This window comes from Equus caballus, chromosome X (assembly GCF_041296265.1).
Source record: "Equus caballus isolate H_3958 breed thoroughbred chromosome X, TB-T2T, whole genome shotgun sequence".
NCBI lineage: Eukaryota > Metazoa > Chordata > Mammalia > Perissodactyla > Equidae > Equus > Equus caballus.
In genome coordinates this window covers 74,548,638-74,567,909 of record NC_091715.1, presented here as the reverse complement: position 1 = coordinate 74,567,909, position 19,272 = coordinate 74,548,638, and positions in this window count along the sequence as shown.

Sequence of the window (19,272 nt, the reverse complement as noted above, 5' to 3'; positions counted from 1 at the left end):
CTTTTCTATGCCCTGATACCTCCATAGGAAGTCTTAGGTGCTTTGGGGCTTTGACACCCCACTAAAGGTCAGAGGTCGGTTTTCTTGAAAGGTGCCTATATGGAGAATTCTAATTAAAACAAAACACTAAGGGTAGCCTGAGGTAAAGAAGGGATTGTAGGGGCTGGCCCCGTGGCCGAGTGGTTAAGTTCGCGCGCTCCGCTGCAGGCGGCCCAGTGTTTCGTTGGTTCGAATCCTGGGCGCGGACATGGCACTGCTCGTCAGACCACGCTGAGGCAGCGTCCCACATGCCACAACTAGAGGAACCCACAACGAAGAATACACAACTATGTACCGGGGGGGGGCTTTGGGGAGAAAAAGGAAAAAATAAAATCTTAAAAAAAAAAAAAAAAAAAGAAGGGATTGTATTTTATATATGACAGTCTGCAGGTTCGTTTCATCTGCCTAAGTAAGATTTTTCTGAGATTTAAGTGTTGGCCTGTTGCTCAAATCTTCATTCATACTCTTATCCCACATTCCAGAACTTTATCTTTTTAGTTTAGGAATTGCATTGTGTTGCATGTAGAACCTAGCTTCTGACTACAGACCAACCTAGGTTCTACTTCCCATTTAGCCACACAAAAGATGTGAAGCCAAATTATTTAACCAGTCTAAGATTACTTTTATTTATATAAAAAATGAGGCCAATTAGTCTGTGCAGAGTTGCCTGAGGAGTGTATCTCTAATGCAAATGAAGACCATAACACAATTCCTGGCACATAAAAGACGCTCAGATTGGGGCATTTCTCTGCATCCCTTCTCTTCTCCTAAATCCATCTCTGAGCCCTGAGTGCAAATGCATTACTAGAAATTGACTTAGAAATGTGCCCAGCTCAGGGAGACTGAAAGTACAGAGGATCGTCTCCAATTTTGCCAAAGGGCCACCCTTGGGTCTGGACTTTAATTCCTTCATTCTTCAGCCGCCAAGTCCCTGCACAATTGGGTTTTGTCTACTTTGTATTTCCTTTCTAGACAGCACTTTACTTTTGTTACTAAAGCAACATTTGTTCTCATTTTCATTTGTTAAGATAAAGTTTTGTTTTAACCCTGGAAGTGGAGCATCCAAATTTCTTCCTGTGATTAGAAATGAATAGTTTTGTCTGCCTGTTGAAGCCAATCAGTAGGAAAATATATTCAAGAGGAGCTTTATTCCAGATTTTATTCCATACAAGCTATGAGGATCAGATTTGTAGAAAGTCAGAAGCCCTTTGCCCACTGGCCCAAATAAACAAATAAATAAACCAATAGATAATAAATAATGTAGGCAGCTCCAAAGAAGCTCCAGATATCAGGCCACAGTGCGTGGACCTCCTCTGGGCAGAGGAGGTCCAGGTCCATCCTAAGAGCCCAACAGATTCCTTCGCCAGAGGCACACAGTGAAGCTGCCTGAGGTATTACTTTAAGAAGTATTTTTAACATTAAAAAGCACTAGCATTTACCATGAGGCAGGCCCTGTTCTAAGTTCTTTATATATACCTTATCTTACACAACCTCCCAACATCATATTACTTGCCTTATTTTACAGAAACTAATATACAGTTTACATAACTTGCTCAGGGTCATACAGTTAGGTAAAAGACGAACTGATAATTTGAAGCCAGCTCAGTCCAATTCTAAAGCCCATACTTTTAACCATTATGCTCTGCTGCCACCAATATATTCTCTCTAAGCTAGTGAATTGTGGTGGGTGCCCTTTCCCCTTGAATTTGCACATATCCCTGGAAGGCAAATGACATCAGCTTTATCAGTTACTGACATCTTCATTTGTGAGTTTCAAATACATTCTTCATTTCTTCCTTCAGTCACTGAACATTTACTGAGCACCTACTTGCCACCAGGTATTGTAAAGATATTGGGGTAAATAAAATAAATAAGATATAGACCCAGCTTTCTAAGAGCTCACATTTAGTAGTCTTTTGCCAATGGACATGTTCGATTTGTTGGGGGCAAGCAGGAGTATATTGATAAAAATGACTTTCTGTTTTGTTCATCTCTGTATCCCAGCTCTTAGATCAGTGCTTGCCACACAGTAGGTACTCAAAACAAATGAATAAATAAATAAATTGGGATGTCCAAGTCAAGGGTCACCATCCTCCTGGTTTTGTAAAGAAGTCTTGATGTCAGATACCAAGGTAAAGATTCTAAAGGCTTAGGGTCCTGAAGAAGTGCCAAGAAAGTAGCTTTCCCCATAAGTCCTGAGACAAATAGCCAATTTTCCCCTTGGCGTATCCTGTGCTTTGTACAGTGACAAAACGGCAAATGAAATAGATGAAACAAATACATCCTGCCCATCAAACATTTCTGAGACCCACAAGGAGTTTAAGTAGCCACTCTTAGCTAGGCAGTATGATGAATGGTGGATTAAAAATCTAATTTCTTACATTGGCAATGTGGTTGACCACATACAGTGTAGTAGATATGCTATCACAAGGTCAAACTGCAATTGTGTCTGCCCAAGGATGTGACTACTGCCTGACCCCCATTATAATCCCTAGCACTGGCCTACCACAGTTCTTAAAATTCTCACTCCGTTGGTTTAGAGTAGTGGTTAAAAAAAATTAAAAAGCTATGGTCAACCAGCTCTTGATAAGATATATAAACAACTGAAAAAGAAACTACCTGGAGGTGTGAGGCATTGCCCAAGGACATTTTGATGGGCTAAGGGAGAGAGTTAGCATTGAGTATACTAAGACTAGGGTTAGGTATGACATCCTAGGGAGCTGGGTGAGAACTTGGCCTAACTAGCCTTAAACATCCCACCCAACTCAAATGATCCAACACATTTTGCTTGGAATCCTCCCAGCCTATTTTATCATCCTCGTTTTAACCCTACCTTCCACTTACAAACACTTGGAGTGCATACAACTCACTTTTACATGAGTCATATTGGGTGCTCCCAATAAGCTTATGAGGATCATATGTCCAAAAACTGTTTATATAGGAAAAAAAGTCCCAACATAAGAAAGTATACCAGGATTGTGTGAGAGATAGGATGGAATCTGCCATTGAAGCTTGGGAATACCATTATCTTTGGGCAGTGGAACACACATGCATGAGAATACTTTTTGGCCACTGACAAAGTGATTTATCAAAGAATAATATCAAAAAATAATATATATATATATTCTGTTGGAGAGGAGCACGACTATAAAGGCATCAATGAAACATATGAAATATATAAATACAACTTTCTCAACTGAGTCATTAAAAACATGCTTTCTTTCCCACAATGAAGAAAATGGTTTTATTTGTGGAAACATAAACACAATCATTTAAATTTAGACTTGGGGCCGGTCAAGTGGTGCATCGGTTAAGTTCGCATGTTCCACTTTGGTGACCCGGGTTTCACTGGTTGGGATCCCGGGTGTGGACATGGCACTGCTTGGCAAGCCATGCTGTGGCAGGCGTCCCATATATAAAGTAGAGGAAGGTAGGCACCGATGTTAGCTCAGGGCTAATCTTCCTCAAATATATATATATAAACTTAGACTTCTGCTTAACAAGTCCATTTAGATTCTGGGCAAGTCAATTGAGACAAGTCATTTTATGAACAATATAATTGGTCAAAATATATTTGCTGAAGGAGAGTTCAATCAACTGGGCTTTGTTATCCCTGCAAACCAAACGATCTGGCTATATGCATTTTTCTTCTCTCCATCCTTTTTAATGATTGAAAATCATCCCCTTACGAGTAAATAAAGATGCTGAGTAATTTATCGTATATTTCTACAATACTGCATAGTTTACTAAGAACATTGATATACATTATCTCACGAAATCATGGTGAACTCTCTCTGAAGTAGTTATTGTCCCATTTTACAGTTGAGAAAACTGAAAATACACAATTAAGTGACTAACTAGCTCAATTTCTTATAGCTAGTAAGTAGCAGGACCATGCTTGAACTCAGGTCTTCCGACTATAATTCCAAAGCTTTAGCCATGACGTCTTACTCTTGTGTGGAAACCATCTACCCATTGGTAACCAATATGTTTCAAACTCTTTAGTAAATATCCACGAAACACTGCGCCATGTAACACTGTCTTAAGTAGCAAAATGAAGAAATTCTGCCTTCTGGAAAATATTATAAAGCAGCTAAACTTATTTTCCTACATAAGTGGATATTGGAATGATTTGGGGGATGGGGTCAAGGGAAAAACAGTGAGGAGTGTGTTTGGCTAATATGGTTGCTAAGGCAATAGGAGCCTTTTACTATTTATGCTTTTCAAAATCAAATGCTTTGACCAACACCAAAGTTAAACTGGTACAGACTTGTTGCCAAAGGTTAGAGTATCTGAACATAGCATTTGTCTGAGAAGCCTTTATTCTAATAGAGAAAATCCTTTTTTCAGAATCGTCAAATCACTTCAGTACCCAAATAGTAAGAGAAATGGCATAATTCTGCAGGTAATGTACAGGGCAAGATGCTGTGATATAGGCCTATTGGGATCACTTTCCTGGAAAATTTCCAGTGGTATTTAGCAGAAAACTGTTCCAGAAAACCTTGGGCCAGTCTGTCCATCACTCTTTGCCTCAGTTTTCCCATCTGTACAATGAAGGATGGACTTCACTGAAAAATATTTAAGGGACCCTTCCAGCTCTGATGTCCTATAATTCTTTGAAATTCAAGCAGCTGACTTACAAAAGAGCTCACTCTTTGGGTATAAAAAGTGCCCAGCTTTTGTGCCCATCCTAATTCAATCTGAAAATTTAGAAGAGGGGGAAGAGCAGAGCTCTCTTTAGGCAGAGGTGCTGTTAACCTTGTATCAGTTCTGGCCCTGCAATTTAATGGGCAGCACCTGGACCTTAGATCAAGCCAGCGGTCTACCCCTGACTCTTACTAACTCGAAGCAAGACACCCTAGGCTTTGTTCTTTGATAGTAATGAACAGACAATTGGGCTTATTAATATAGGGCTACTATAAAGGGGAATGAATGAATAACTATGAAGAAGCTAAAGCTTCTCAATTGTAAATGTGTTTTCAAAATAGTAGGTTCTTATTACAGCTAGACGTGGATGTATGTAAAACATGTTTCTTAGACAATATCTTTGCATTATTCATCTGGGGAAATAAGGCTTTTATCGGATGGGTGAGGTTTTTGATATCTTTGTCAAATGTCAGCTTCCATACGGAAGCAGCATGGATCAATATCAAAGGATCCAAGTGAGAGTAAGAGCAGGTCATACTTATTCCAGGTCATCATATCAGTTGCTTTATGCCTTGAAAAGCCACACTCCTTTTCTACATAGTAATGATAAGGACACTGTTTTGTTCTTCTATAATCTCCTCAATCTCCGCATTCTGGCCTAATACAACGTCAGACTCATTGTGAGTATTAAAAACGTGTCCTGAAGCTGGCCCTCTGATGCAGTGGTTAAGTGCAGACATTCCGCTTTGGCGGCCCAGGGTTCCCGGTTTGGATCCCAGGTGTGGACGTGGCACCGCTTGGCAAGCCATGCTGTGGTAGGCATCCCACATATAAAGTAGAGGAAGATGGGCACGGATGTGAGCTCACGGCTAGTCTTCCTCAGCAAAAAGAGGAGGATTGGCAGCAGTTAGCTCAGGGCTAATCTTGCTAAAAAAAATAAATAAAGACCTGTCCTTTCTTTTAAGAGATTTAGCATTTACTTTAGCTAATATGGTAATTTCTGCCAAATTAAATAGTCTTTATAAATGTTCTGTATTTTCTTAAAGGGTTAGACCCAGATTTTTTATTTTTATTTTTCGCTAACATTTTCTCAGTTTCTCTCTTGTAATCCATATCTAACTTTCTCGTCGTTTGTACTGTATTTGTTGTCAATACTATTGTCAATAATATGGTAGTCATTTGCTGATTCGAAGTATACACTAAAGTTAATGTATCTTTTTAAACATTTTGTACCTTGAATAACACTCAAAATAGCTGAAAGTAATCTTGCAAGTTCATTAACTCTTTTCCCTTTAAGTCTTTTACCAAAAAAAAGAAAAAAAAAATCCTGACTCAAAGCAGATGGAGCTGTCAAGGATCACTCACACAGGTGAGCTGAATTGAGCTGATTAGTTGTTAAGTGCTTACAGCTGTTAGGTTAGGCTTTGAGGAAATTGTAGAAGATCAGGGCCTCCTCTTACCAAAGAAGATTTGGGGCAAGTATCATAAAGAAAAATAGCATTGTTATGAGAATTATGTTTCTCGGATTTGCAAAGTAGAATAAAAGAAAAATAAAAAGCAAAAACACAAACTGCCAAAGACTTCTTAAATAACAAATACAGCAGGAGATTTTAAAGAGCTTCTTATCTTAAAAGTGAGTTTATAGTGATGAGTCATTCAAACATCTTAAAGCAGACTTAATGAAAGGTAAACTTCCTCTGTAAAATCGCTAACATTGTTCCCTCTCAAATTTTGGTGACAGCATGAAATATAAAATATTTCAATGAAAGTTGAAATCTTGCATATTCTATACAGATGCATCGAGGCCTCCTAAAATTGTCAAAGACAAACAGAAATCTATGTGGCAGATAGCTGAGCAAACATCCTCAGTTTAAGGTTAGATCCATAAAGCATGTGGATGGGTAAGTTGAAGAGTAAAAAAAAAGCTTAATAACCTTAGAATTTTTTTAATCATACAGTTTTACTGTCTAAAAGCAGAAACAAGCCTAACAAAGTGAAACCTGTATAGTTTCTGATTTCTGGAAACTGATTATTTATTATCCAATGCATCCTGCACACAACTGCCTGATAAAATACCACTATTATTGCAGTGTTCTACCCAAACACTTCCAATGTCTCCCAATAATGAGCCAGATTAAAACTTTAAGGTTTCATCCCAAAGGCAAGAGCCTCAAAGATCCAGTCTTCACCCACCTAATACTATATAGGGTGGTAACTAAGGGATTTGTCAGCCACTAAAATTTAAGCATGTAAACTGTAAAGACAAAGTTACTGACATCCTATAAGCAAGTGCAAACAGTACACATCTAAACCACCTACTTCTAAACCTAAGAAATTACAGAGTTAGAGAAAACAAACAACTGGCAAAAAGGGTTGATAATCTTTAGTCCTTGGGTACCTGTGGAACACCAGCAACCCTGGGCCTAGGTATTAATTGTAACTAGGTAGAGTGAAGAGTCCTAACCTCAAAAGAAGCAGGAACAGAGTTACCAGAAACATATCACCTTTCTTATCAAACCTGGCCCCCTCTTTAAGAATCTGCTCATTGATCTTAGTACACCCTACTGTGTCTTTGTTCATTTGCTTCTCAAGTCCTAGAACATCTGCCAAGGGATAGTACAGTATAGTGGTTAAAACACAGATTGCTTGTATTTTATTCTAACACCTACTAGCTGTATTACCTTAGTCAAGCCACTAAAATTCTGCATTTTCTGGCATTTTTCTGAGTATTAAATGAACTAGTACATAAAGTGCTGAGGAAGGTGGCTGGCACGAAGTAGCTCCTATGTAAGTATTTTCTATTATTATTTTTCTTCCTCCCTCCTTCCAGGCACAGTTTAGCTCCCATCATCTCCAGGAAGTGACACATCATCCTTGTGCTCTCTTGAAATCCTGTATCACTTAGAATCATTACGACTCCTTTGGTGTTTCATTTTATACCACCATAGGAAATAGTTCACACTGTTTTAACGTTATTTTAATCTCTTTTTAATATATTCAAGTCTTGCCCATCCAAATCGACTATAAACTCCTTGAGAACAAGAACCATGCCTTATACTTTTTTTTATCCCACTTAACATATCATTGCATAGAAGATACTCAAGGAATATTTGTCAGATGAATGGATCAATATCTGGTTATCACAAATGGCAAATTTCACAGATTTCAGTGAGGAATAAAATATTTTAACCATAAGAAAGAGGTATTTCTCCTTCTTTGAAGTGCAGCAGCAGTAAATGCTGAGCAGTTATGATTTTTCTCTGAAAAGAGGGTAAGTTTATATTCTAATTAGTGGTCTTCAGTCTGTTTTAGAGCAGATTTATTCCATTTTAGCCAATGTAAAAGTTTCACGATAGGAGAGTAACCATTAAATTTTCATGACTTTGCTAAGATTATAAGACAGTTTGACACATTTTCTTAAATGAAAAATAAAGATGAAACAGCAAAGATAAAATTTCTAGGAACATTCTCTAAGATATTTCATAAGTATATGTAAAACAATGCAGCAGGGACCCACAAAACAGGTCTTGATTGAATATTACACATTAAAATGTTCACAAGAAATACTCAAAATTACAGTGTGTCTAGAACTTACCAACCACTTCACATCATGGCACACGTGGAGAATGATAATGCTTATATGGCATGATGAAGTAAGCAGAGAGGGTTCTTGAGCCAGGAGTAAAGGCACTAGGACTCTAATAACTTTATCCCTAGAACTTTGGCCACGTCAGGTCCTGGCCTACCACTCTGAGGGATAAGAGAGCACAAATCTCAGCACACTGTAATCCATCCACAACACACACATGTGTGATACACATAATGTATCACAGTTGACTAACAGGAAGTGAGCATTACACTTTGGAAAGATTTACCGAATGTTTATAGATTTGTATGTGTTACGTGAACAAAAGTTGCAACTTTTGGGGTGGTATAATAATGTTGAGTTAGAAAATCATGTCTTATAAAAACACTTTTGTATAAAAACATCATAGAAATGTCTTCTGGAAATGGCTTTTAGAAATGAATTTGTTAGACTACCTAGAGAAATGACAAAAATTCATGTTTGTTCAATCCATGAGTCAAAGAGAAAATCTCAAAGCAAAAAACAATATGTATGTAGAACTGAATGAAAATAAAAATTCAATATATTAAAATATGTGGGATGCTGCTAAACCAGTGCTGTGAAGTAAATTTATAGCACTGAGTGCTTACATTAGGAATGAGAAAAGGTCTCAAATTAATAATGTAAGTTCCAACATTAGGAAACTAGAAAAAGAAGAGTAAAATAAATCCAAAGTGTGCACAAGGAAGAAAATAATGAAGATAAGGGTTAACATTATTAAATAGGGAATTTTAAAAATCATAGAAAAATAACAAAACCAAAAGTTGGTTCTTTGAAAATATGTAAAAATGGACAAACTTCTAGACTGACAAAGATACAAAGAGAGAAGATACAAATCACCAAAATTAGAAATAAAAAAGAAGATATAACTACAGATCCTACAGCCATTAATTTGATAGTGATGAAATACTACAAGCAATTTTGTGCTCATAAATTCAACAATCTAAAATAAATGGTAAATGAACCAATCCTTTAAAAAACACAAAATATGAAAACTGAACCAAGATGAAATAAGTAACTGGAATAACTATATACCTATAACGGAAATTGGATTTGTAATTTAAAAGATGCCAAGGAAAAGAACTTCTGTAATGGCAGAGTAAGGACCTCCAAGAATCTACTCCTCTATAAAAGCAAAAAATTTAGGGTTGACCTGGTGGCACAGTGGTTAAGTTCACACGTTCTGCTTGAGTGACCCAGGGTTTGCCAGTTTAGATCCCTGGTGCAGACCTATGCACTGCTTGTCAAGTCATGCTGTAGCAGTTGTCCCACATGTAAAGTAGAGGAAGATGGGCATAGATGTTAGCTCAGGGCCGGTCTTCTTCAGCAAAAAAAAAGAGGAGGATTGACAGAGGATGTTAGCTCAGAGCTAATCGTCCACAAAAAAAAAAGCAAAAAATTTATCAAACTCAACTTTTTCAGAACTTTAGAAAATAATCAAAGGCTTCCAGCAATCAGAGGAGTATTATTCCAGAAACACAGCTAAATCTTGGTAAGAACAGTGAGATTTGGGACATTATTTACCCTACTCCCAACTCTCCTTCCCGTTCTGACTCAGAGGTAGCCTTCAAACAAATAGCCTTTCAACTATTGTTATCTGTAAAAATTAGCAGTGTAGTAGACCATTGGAGGGGGCTGAAAAGGTTGGCAGCTCCTCAAAAGTGTAATCCCCAGATAATTGCTATGTTTTGATATATTAGGCACCTCCCTAAAAAGTTGTACTCTCATGGCTTATCATTATCTCATCTGACTCAGAGCTCATTCCATAGAGAATTTGCTAAAAACAATCATCAGCAATTCTTTAACATCACATATGTCTAATAGAGCAATACCAGTTGAGGCTAACAACACCTTGACAAAAAATTTAAAAGAAAAAACTGGAGAACGAGATAGCCATAGCAGGCTTTGAAAAACTCCAAAATATTCCTGGGAATCTAGAAGGCCACACACATGCCCAGTACTATGGTTATGCCCAAGAAAGACCTGAGAAGGCCCTAACTTCTCACCTTTCACTGGTCTTGAGGCTCTGTGTAAGCAGAAAGTGAAGTCTAAGGCAAAGATGTGAACTGCTTGCTTGGATATTGAAGACATGCCTCAATGTACACAGAGAGCTGCTCTCAAAGACAGGGGTGCTTAATGGTTCAAAACATTTAAGGAAATCACTGTCAATTGTTAACTGACCACTAAACTAGCTGAGTAAAAATATCAGTATACAACATAGAATACAGGCTTTACAAAATTAGTCCAGAAGAATCATCAAACAAACAAATGGGAACAGCAACAACTAGGAGAACCATCAACAAACCCTGGAGAAAAGGAGGGAATCTGATCATCAGAGTTGCCACTATGTTAATTTGAAATGTCCAGTTACTAATAAAAGTTATGACACATGAGAAGAAACAGGAAATTGTGGCTCATACCCAAGTAAAAACGTAATCAATAGAAGTTGTCTCTGAGGTGGCCCACATGTGGGATTTACTAGACAAAGATTTAAATCAGCTACTACAATTATAAAAAAAAATCAAAGAGAATTTATGGAGTTGAAAAATAAAGTAACTAAACTGAACAAATTACTACAAAGTTCAACAAAAGATTTGAACTGGCAAAAGAAAGAATCAGCAAACTTGAAGACAGGGTGATTGAGATTCTACAGTCTGAAAAACAGAAAGAAAAAAGAATGAAGGAAAAAGAACAGAGCCTCAGAAACCTATGGGACACTATCAAGTGTAACAGCATATGCATAATGAATGTCTCAAAAGGAGAGGAGAGAGAGAAAGGGGCAAAAAGAAGATATGAAGAAGCAATGGTCAAAAACTTGCCAAATTAGGAAAGCAACAATCTACACATCCAAGAAGCTCAGTGAACTCCAGTAGGATCAACACAAAGAGATCATACCTGGACACACCATAGTCAAACTTTTGAAAGACAAAGACAAAGCAGCATATTATTAAAGATTACTTGTCATCAGGAATCATGGAAAATAAAGGCTGTAGGATGATATATTCAAAGTGCTGAAAGAAAATATTATCAACCAATGATTCTATACCTAGGAAAATTATCCCTCACAAATGAAGAAGAAATTAGAACTTTCTCAGATAAACAAAAACTGAGACAAAATGTCCTATAATATATAAAGATGCAAATTGTATAACAATAATAGCACAGAAGACATTGAGAGGAGCATAGGGATACTATTGAAGTTAAGTTGGTACTGATACAAGCTAGATGGCTATAAAATGTTAAATTTTGTCTTCAGGGTAACCACTAAAAATAATTTTTAAAAAATATAGTAAAAAAGACAACAGAGGAATGAAAATGGGACACTAGAAACTATCTATTTAACACAAAAAAGGCACTAATTGTTACCAGAGAAAAAGGACATTATAAGATAAAAAAGCCATTCCATCAAGAAGATATAATAATAATAAACAATAATAAACATAAATGCACATAACAAAAAAGTCCCAAAATACAGAAACCCAAAACTGATAGAATTGAAGGGAGAAACAGACAATTCAACAATAATAGTCCAAGACTTCAATAACTTGTTTTCAATAATGGGCAGAACATCTAGGTAGAAAATTAACAAGGAAATAGAGAACATTAAAAACACCATAAACCAACTAGTTCTAACAGACCTTTATTAGATGCTCCACCCAACAAAAGCCTAATACACATTTTCATGTTTTTCTCAAGTGCATATGGAATATGCTCAAAGATAGACCATGTGCAAGGTCATAAAAAAGCCTCAATAAATTTAAAAGGATTCAAATCAAACAATGGAATGAAATTAGACACCCATAACAGAAGGAAATTTGGAGAAAATACAATATGTAGAAATTAAGCAACACACTCCTAAGAAAACGCAATGGGTCAAAAAGAAATAACAACAGATATTAGAAACATTTTGAGATGGATGAAAATTAAAACACAACATATCAAAATTTATGCCACTAAAGCAGTACTTAGAGCGAAATTCATAGCTGTAAACATCTGAATTAAAAATGAAGGATGATCTCAAATCAAGAATATAACATTTCACCTTAAGAAACTGGAAAAAGAAGAGGACATTAAACTTAAGCAAGAAAAGAAGAAGGAAATACTGAACATTACAGCAGAAATAAATAAAATGGAGAATAGAAAAACAATAGCAAAAATCAATGAAACCCAAATTTTTTCTTGGAAAAGATCAACAGTTGACCAACATTTACCTAGACTGACCAAACAAAACAGAGAAGGATTAAATTCTTAAAATCTGGAATAAAAGCAGGGGCATCACTACCAACTTTACAAAAATAAAAAGCATTGTGAGGGAATTTTATGAACAATGTTACACCAACAACTTAGATAACCTAGATGAAACAGTAAATTTCTAGAAAGAGCAAACTACTAAAACTCAATCAAAAATAAATAGAAACCCTAAATGAAGCTATAGCAAATAAATAAAATAAAACAGTTATAAAAAAGTGACCCACAAAAAAAAGCCCAGGCCCAGACGGCTTCACAGATGATATCCACCAAATATACAGAATTAACACCATTCTTTACAAACTCTTCCATGAAATAGGAGGGCATATTTTCCAACTCATTCTATGAAGCCTGTATTACTCTGATACCAGAGCCAAGAACACCACAAGGAAGGAAAACTACAGACTATATTCCTTATGAATATAAATGAAAAAAACCTCCCAACAAAATGCTAGGAAACAAAATCCATCAACCTTGAAAAGGCATTATGTACCATAGAGATGTGAGATTTATCCCAGGAATGCAAGGCAAAAATGGGTTAATATGTGAAAATAAATCAATGTAACACATCATATTAATAATATAAAGGACAAAAATCACAAGATCATATCAATAAACACAGAAAAAAAATTTGACAATTCCCACAATATTTCATAATAAAAACACAATGAACTAGCTATAGAAGGGAACTTCCTTGATCAAAATTAACTGATCTATGAAAAGTGCAAAGATAACATCATACTTACTGGTGAAAAATGAATACTTTACCCTTAAGATCAGGAATAAGATAAATACGTCTGATCTTTCCAATTCTATACAACATTGTATTGTAGGTTCTAGCCAGGTTATTAGGCAAGAAAAAAAAAGCCATCCAGATTGTAAAGGAAGAAGCTAAATTATTTGAGAATAATTAAATATATGGAAAGTAATCCTGTGTTTGTTGATTGAATAGCTTAATACTGTAAGCTGGCAATACTATCTAAATTGGTCTACCGACTGAACACATTCTCTATCAAATCCCCAGCTGGCTTTATTTTTTCAGAAATTAACATGCTGATCCTAAAATTCATTTTGAAATTCAAGATACACAAATGGAAGTACACACACGAAAAGATGCCCAACATCACTAGTCATAGGGAAATGTAAGTCCAAAACACAATGAAGTATTACTTTATACCCACTAAGATGACTAAAATAAAAACATTTTATGACAGCCAGTATTGAAGAGGATGCAGAAAAATTGTAACACCCTATGTTGCTGGTGGAAATGTAAAATGGTGCAGTCACTTTGGAAAATAATCTGGCAGTTCTTCAAATTGTTAATCATGGAGTTATCATAAGATCCTGCAATTCCACTCCTAGGTATATTCCCCAGGAGAATTGAAAACAATGTTCACAAAAAACTTATAGATGAATATTCATAGCAACATTATTCATAATAGCCAAACAAGTAGAAAAAACTCAAATGTCCATCTATTGAAGAATGAATAAATAGATGCATTATATCTATACATTAGGGTATTATTCAGCCATAAAATGAATAAAATACTGACACACTACAACATGGAGGAACACTGAAAACATTATGCTAATCAGAAGAGGTCAGTCACAAAATACCACACATTATATTATTCCATTATGTGATATTTCCAGAATAGGCAAATCCATAGAAACAGGAAGATTAGTGTTTGCCATGGGTAGGGAGAGGGAGGGAGAAAGGGTTAGAGGAGTTGATTAGTAATTAGTATGGCATTTCTATTTGGAGTGATGAAAATGTCCTAAACTTTTATAGTAGTGATGGTTACACAACTCTGTAAATACATGAAAAACTTTTTAATTGTACACTTTTAAAGGGTGAATTTTATGATATGTCAATTATATCTTAATAACACTGTTATTGAAGAAAAAAACAACAACTCTTGGAAAAGAAATGTCTGAGCCCAAATGATTTTCAGTGGAGAATTCTACCAAACATGTAAAAAAGAATTAAAAGAAATTATTCATGACATCTTCCAGAAAATAGAAGACAAATACTTCCCAACTTGTTTTATGAGACTAATGTTACCTCAGTACTAGAACCAAAGACAACACAAAAAAACCCTACAGACCGATATCTTTCATGAACTTAGATTTAAAAATTCTCAACAAAATATTGTAATCAAACATATCAAAGTGTAAAATTAATTATAACTGCGACTAAGTGGGATTTGCTCCAGGTATGCAAGACTTGTTCAACATTTGAAAATCAATTAATGTAATCTTTCAACGTAAACAAGCTAAAGAAGAAAAATCATATCAATTGACACAAAAAAACATTTCACATAATCCAATCCCTATTTATGATTTTAAAAGATAGGTATTGAGGAGAACTTCTTCAATTTGATATCATCTACAAAAACCCTATGGATAACATCATACCATTAATGAAAATCTCTAAGATCAGGAAGAAGGCAAGAATGTTCACTCTCTCCACTCTTTTTTTATTGAGATAAAATTGATGTATAACATTATATAAGTATAACGTGTACAATGTGTTGATTTGATACATTTATAGATTGCTATATGATTACCACTGTAGCATTAACTAAAATCTCCATCACGTCACATGATGATCATTTATTTTTTTGTGATGAGAACGTTTAAGATCAAGTGTCCTAGTAGCTTTTGATTATATAATGCAGTATTGTTAACTATAATCACAATTCTGTGTTTAGATCTCCAGAACTTACTCATCTTCTAACTGTTAGTTTGTACTCTTTGACCAACATCTCCCCAATCCTTCCACCACCTAAGCCTCTGGTAATCAGCAATCTATTCTTTGTATCTGCGAGTTTGTTTCTTTTAGATTCCATATACAAAGAATATTAAATAGTATTTGTATTTCTCTGATTTGTCTCAGCAAAATGCCCTCAAGTTCCATCCATGTGTTTGCAAATGGCAGGATTTCTTTCTTTCTCATGGTGGTATAATATTCCATCGTTTACGTGGATATATATATATGTACATATACATGTATGTGTGTACATATATGTGTATATATGTGCACATATATATCCACACACATCATCTTTATCTATTCATCATTGACAGACACTTATGTTGTTTCCTTATCTTGGTTATTGTGAATAATACTGCAATAAACATGGGAGTGAAGATATATTTTCCATATCCTATTTTTATTTCCTTCAGATATATACTCAGAGGTGGAATTGCTGGATTGTATGGTAGTCCTAGTTTTAATTTTTCAACATAGTACTAGAAGTCCTAGCCAGTGTGGTGAGTCAAGAAAAGGAAATAAAAGACATAGAGAACATGAAGGAAGAAACAAAACTGTATTTGCAGATGACATGGTTGTCTAGCTAGAAAATCCCAAGGAATCCATAAAAACACACTCTCAAAACTTGTAGAATTAGTAAGTGAGTTCAGCAAGTTTGCAGGATACAAGACCAATACAAAAAAAGTAATCGCATTTCTATGCACTAACAGTGAACATACAGAAAGTGAAATAGAAAACAATGCCACTTACAATTGCTCCAAAGAAAATGAAATATTTAGGTAAAACACTAATAAGACACATACAAAATGTATGTTGAAAGTTACAAAATGCTGATGAAGGAACTGATAAATGAGCTAAATTAATGGATAGAAATACCATGTTTGTGAATTGGAAGAATCAATATATTAAAGATGTCAATTCTCCCCAAATTGATCTATAGGTTTAATGCAATCCCTATCCAAATCTCAGCAAAGTTTTTCGTAGACATAGTCAAGCTAATTCTAAAATTTATATGAAAGATAGAAAGGAATTAGTATAGGCAAAATCATTTTCACAAAGGAGAATAAAGTGGGAGGAATTACTCTGCTTGATACTATGAATTACTATATAGCTACCATACTCAAGACAGTGTGGTATTAGCAGAGAGCTAGAAACATAGATCAATGGAATAGAATAAAGAACCCAAAAATAGAGCTACACAAATGTGCCCAACTGATTTTTTACAAAGATGCAAAACCAATTTAATCAATGTTGAATGGATCAATGGAAGAAGTAATTCAGTAAATTGTGCTGAAACAATTAAATATCCATAGGCCCCAAAATTGAAAGATAAAAAAGACCTTCAACCTAAACATTACAACCTACATAAAATTTAACACAAAATGGATCACAGACTTAAATGTAAAACATAAAACCATAAAACTTTTATAAAAATGAACACCAGAGAAATTCTTTGAGATCTAGGGCTAGACAAACATTTCTTAGACTAGACAGCAAAAGTATAATCCATAAAAGAAAACAATTGATGAGTGTATATATATATATATATAATACTCTTAAAATGCAACAGTTTAAAAACAAAAAAAAACAATAGAATTAAAATTAGGCAAAAGACAGGAACAGACATTTTATGGAAGGGGACCTGCAAATGGCAAATAAACATATGAAAAGATGTTTGATATGATTAGCCATCAGGGGAATTCAAATTAAAATTACAGTGAGTTATCAGAATAACAAGCAGCTTATTGGCATAACAACAACAAAAACAAACAGTAACAACACCAAATTCTGACCAGGTGGAGGAGAAATTGGATTCCTAATACATTGCTGTTGGAAATGTAAAATCATACAGCCACTCTGCAAAACAATTTGTTAGTTTCTTAAAAAAGTAAACATGCAGCTATGTGCAACCAAGCAATTGCACTCTTGGGCATTTACCAAGAGGAATAAACAACTTATCTTCACACAAAAACTTGTGCGTAAATGATCATAGCAACTTTGTTTGTAATAGCCAAAAACTGTAAACTACTCATATGTCCATCCACAGGTCAATAGTTAAACTGTGGTACATCCATTCCATGGAATACAATTTAAAGGAAACATACTTCTCACTAATACTTTAATAGTATAGATCTGATGATGACTTACCTTAGAAGCATTATGCTTAGTGTACCCTTTTACTTCGTCTCATTTTTAATTGAGCATTAAGGGAATGCAGTATTTTAATTGTAATTCTCTCAACATCTTTATCCAAACACCTGTTGCCATTTTTGTCTTTAAAAAAAAATCTGGCCCTGTGAAAGGCACGATTACATTTCTATCCTGTTAATTTGATTTAGCATATTCTTGGTTATTAAAATACTCATGGCTTTCAGACCCTGAATTGGTATATCTTGACCATGTGTGAAAAAGCATGATTAATATTGTATGACCTCAACCACATTAAAAAAATGTATGCTCAGTTGTGTGTAGACATACACAATCACTAGAACTCAAACTATACACTGCTTGTGATTATAAATCTTTTTGTGTTTGCTTTTTGCATTTTCCAATTTTTGGTAATGCACATAAACTTTTAAAAGTTGGAAAATAAACGTTGTTTAAAAAATACCATTCCTCCTCTCATTCACAGTCTAATAGGAGAGGCATGCATACAAACAACTAAACTAAAATATAGCACAATATGTGTGTGTAAAGCTTCATGCCTTTGTTAGGATCAACTGGGTCTGTCACCCCAACTACCCACTTGGAAGGTCCTGTATCCTGACTAGCCAAAGGCTCAGGGCGACTGCGTGATTCAGCACACCCAAGGGACTGCTGAATTTGGCTACAACAATTGAGGATAAACATTGTATTAGTTTATCTTAACCTCTGTGTGTGATACTAGGGCCCATTACAACTACAGAAAAGAATCATGGTGATAGGTTACAAAGTGATGATATGTTTCCCAAGTACTTCTTTCTCCTGCCTGGCATCATGGTTTGAAGAGGAGCCAACCTTGGTTTTGCAAGGCATAGCTATTATTGTAGCAGTTAAACACTAAGCATTTGGCCTTGCATGAATTCCCTTAAAGAAAGCCAAATATGATGTCTGTGTTTGTGCACTAGTGAGAGTAACTTTGCTACTTCAACTTGAGGTTTACTAAAACATTGTGTCTTTTTCAAAGGGTAATCTATTTGTTGGTGCTTCTATGAAACAATTTTTCCTAAAATTTTCAAAATCCAATAAAGTAAAAAGGCAGTATTATTAAACCTTACAGTAATTGGTAAAAGGTCACAAAATCCTCATGTCACAAAAGAAATATGAAAACTCAATTTCAGGCAAAATTTAAGTGAAGGTAAAAACACTAAAACATTGGGGCTGGCCCCGTGGCCGAGTGGTTAAGTTCACGCGCTCCGCTGCAGGCGGCCCAGTGTTTCATTGGCTCGAATCCTGGGTGCGGACATGGCACTGCTCGTCAGACCACGCTGAGGCAGCGTCCCACATGCCACAACTAGAAGAACCCACAACGAAGAATATACAACTATGTACCGGGGGGCTTTGGGGAGAAAAAGGAAATAATAAAATCTTTAAAAAAAAAAAAAACAAAACACTAAAACATCAACATTTTCCAAAAACTGACCAGAAAAATTGAAGACAGAATGAATTATGTATTTAATCCAAACAATCTTTAATTTAAAGACATTAATTTTTATCCATATAAATACATGATTTTATTCCCTTCTTGTTCTAGTAAAATTTTGAATTATTTATACCATTTTGTACTGCATAATATTACATTTTACTTGATCATGTGGATAATTATATAATCCTAAATCCAAAATCAAAATTCTGTCATCATAATTTGATAAAAGAGTTTAATGATACAATTTATTGTAGTATAACTTCAAGATTGTCTATTGTATTTAATTTTAAATTTGGTAACTCTTTCAGGTAC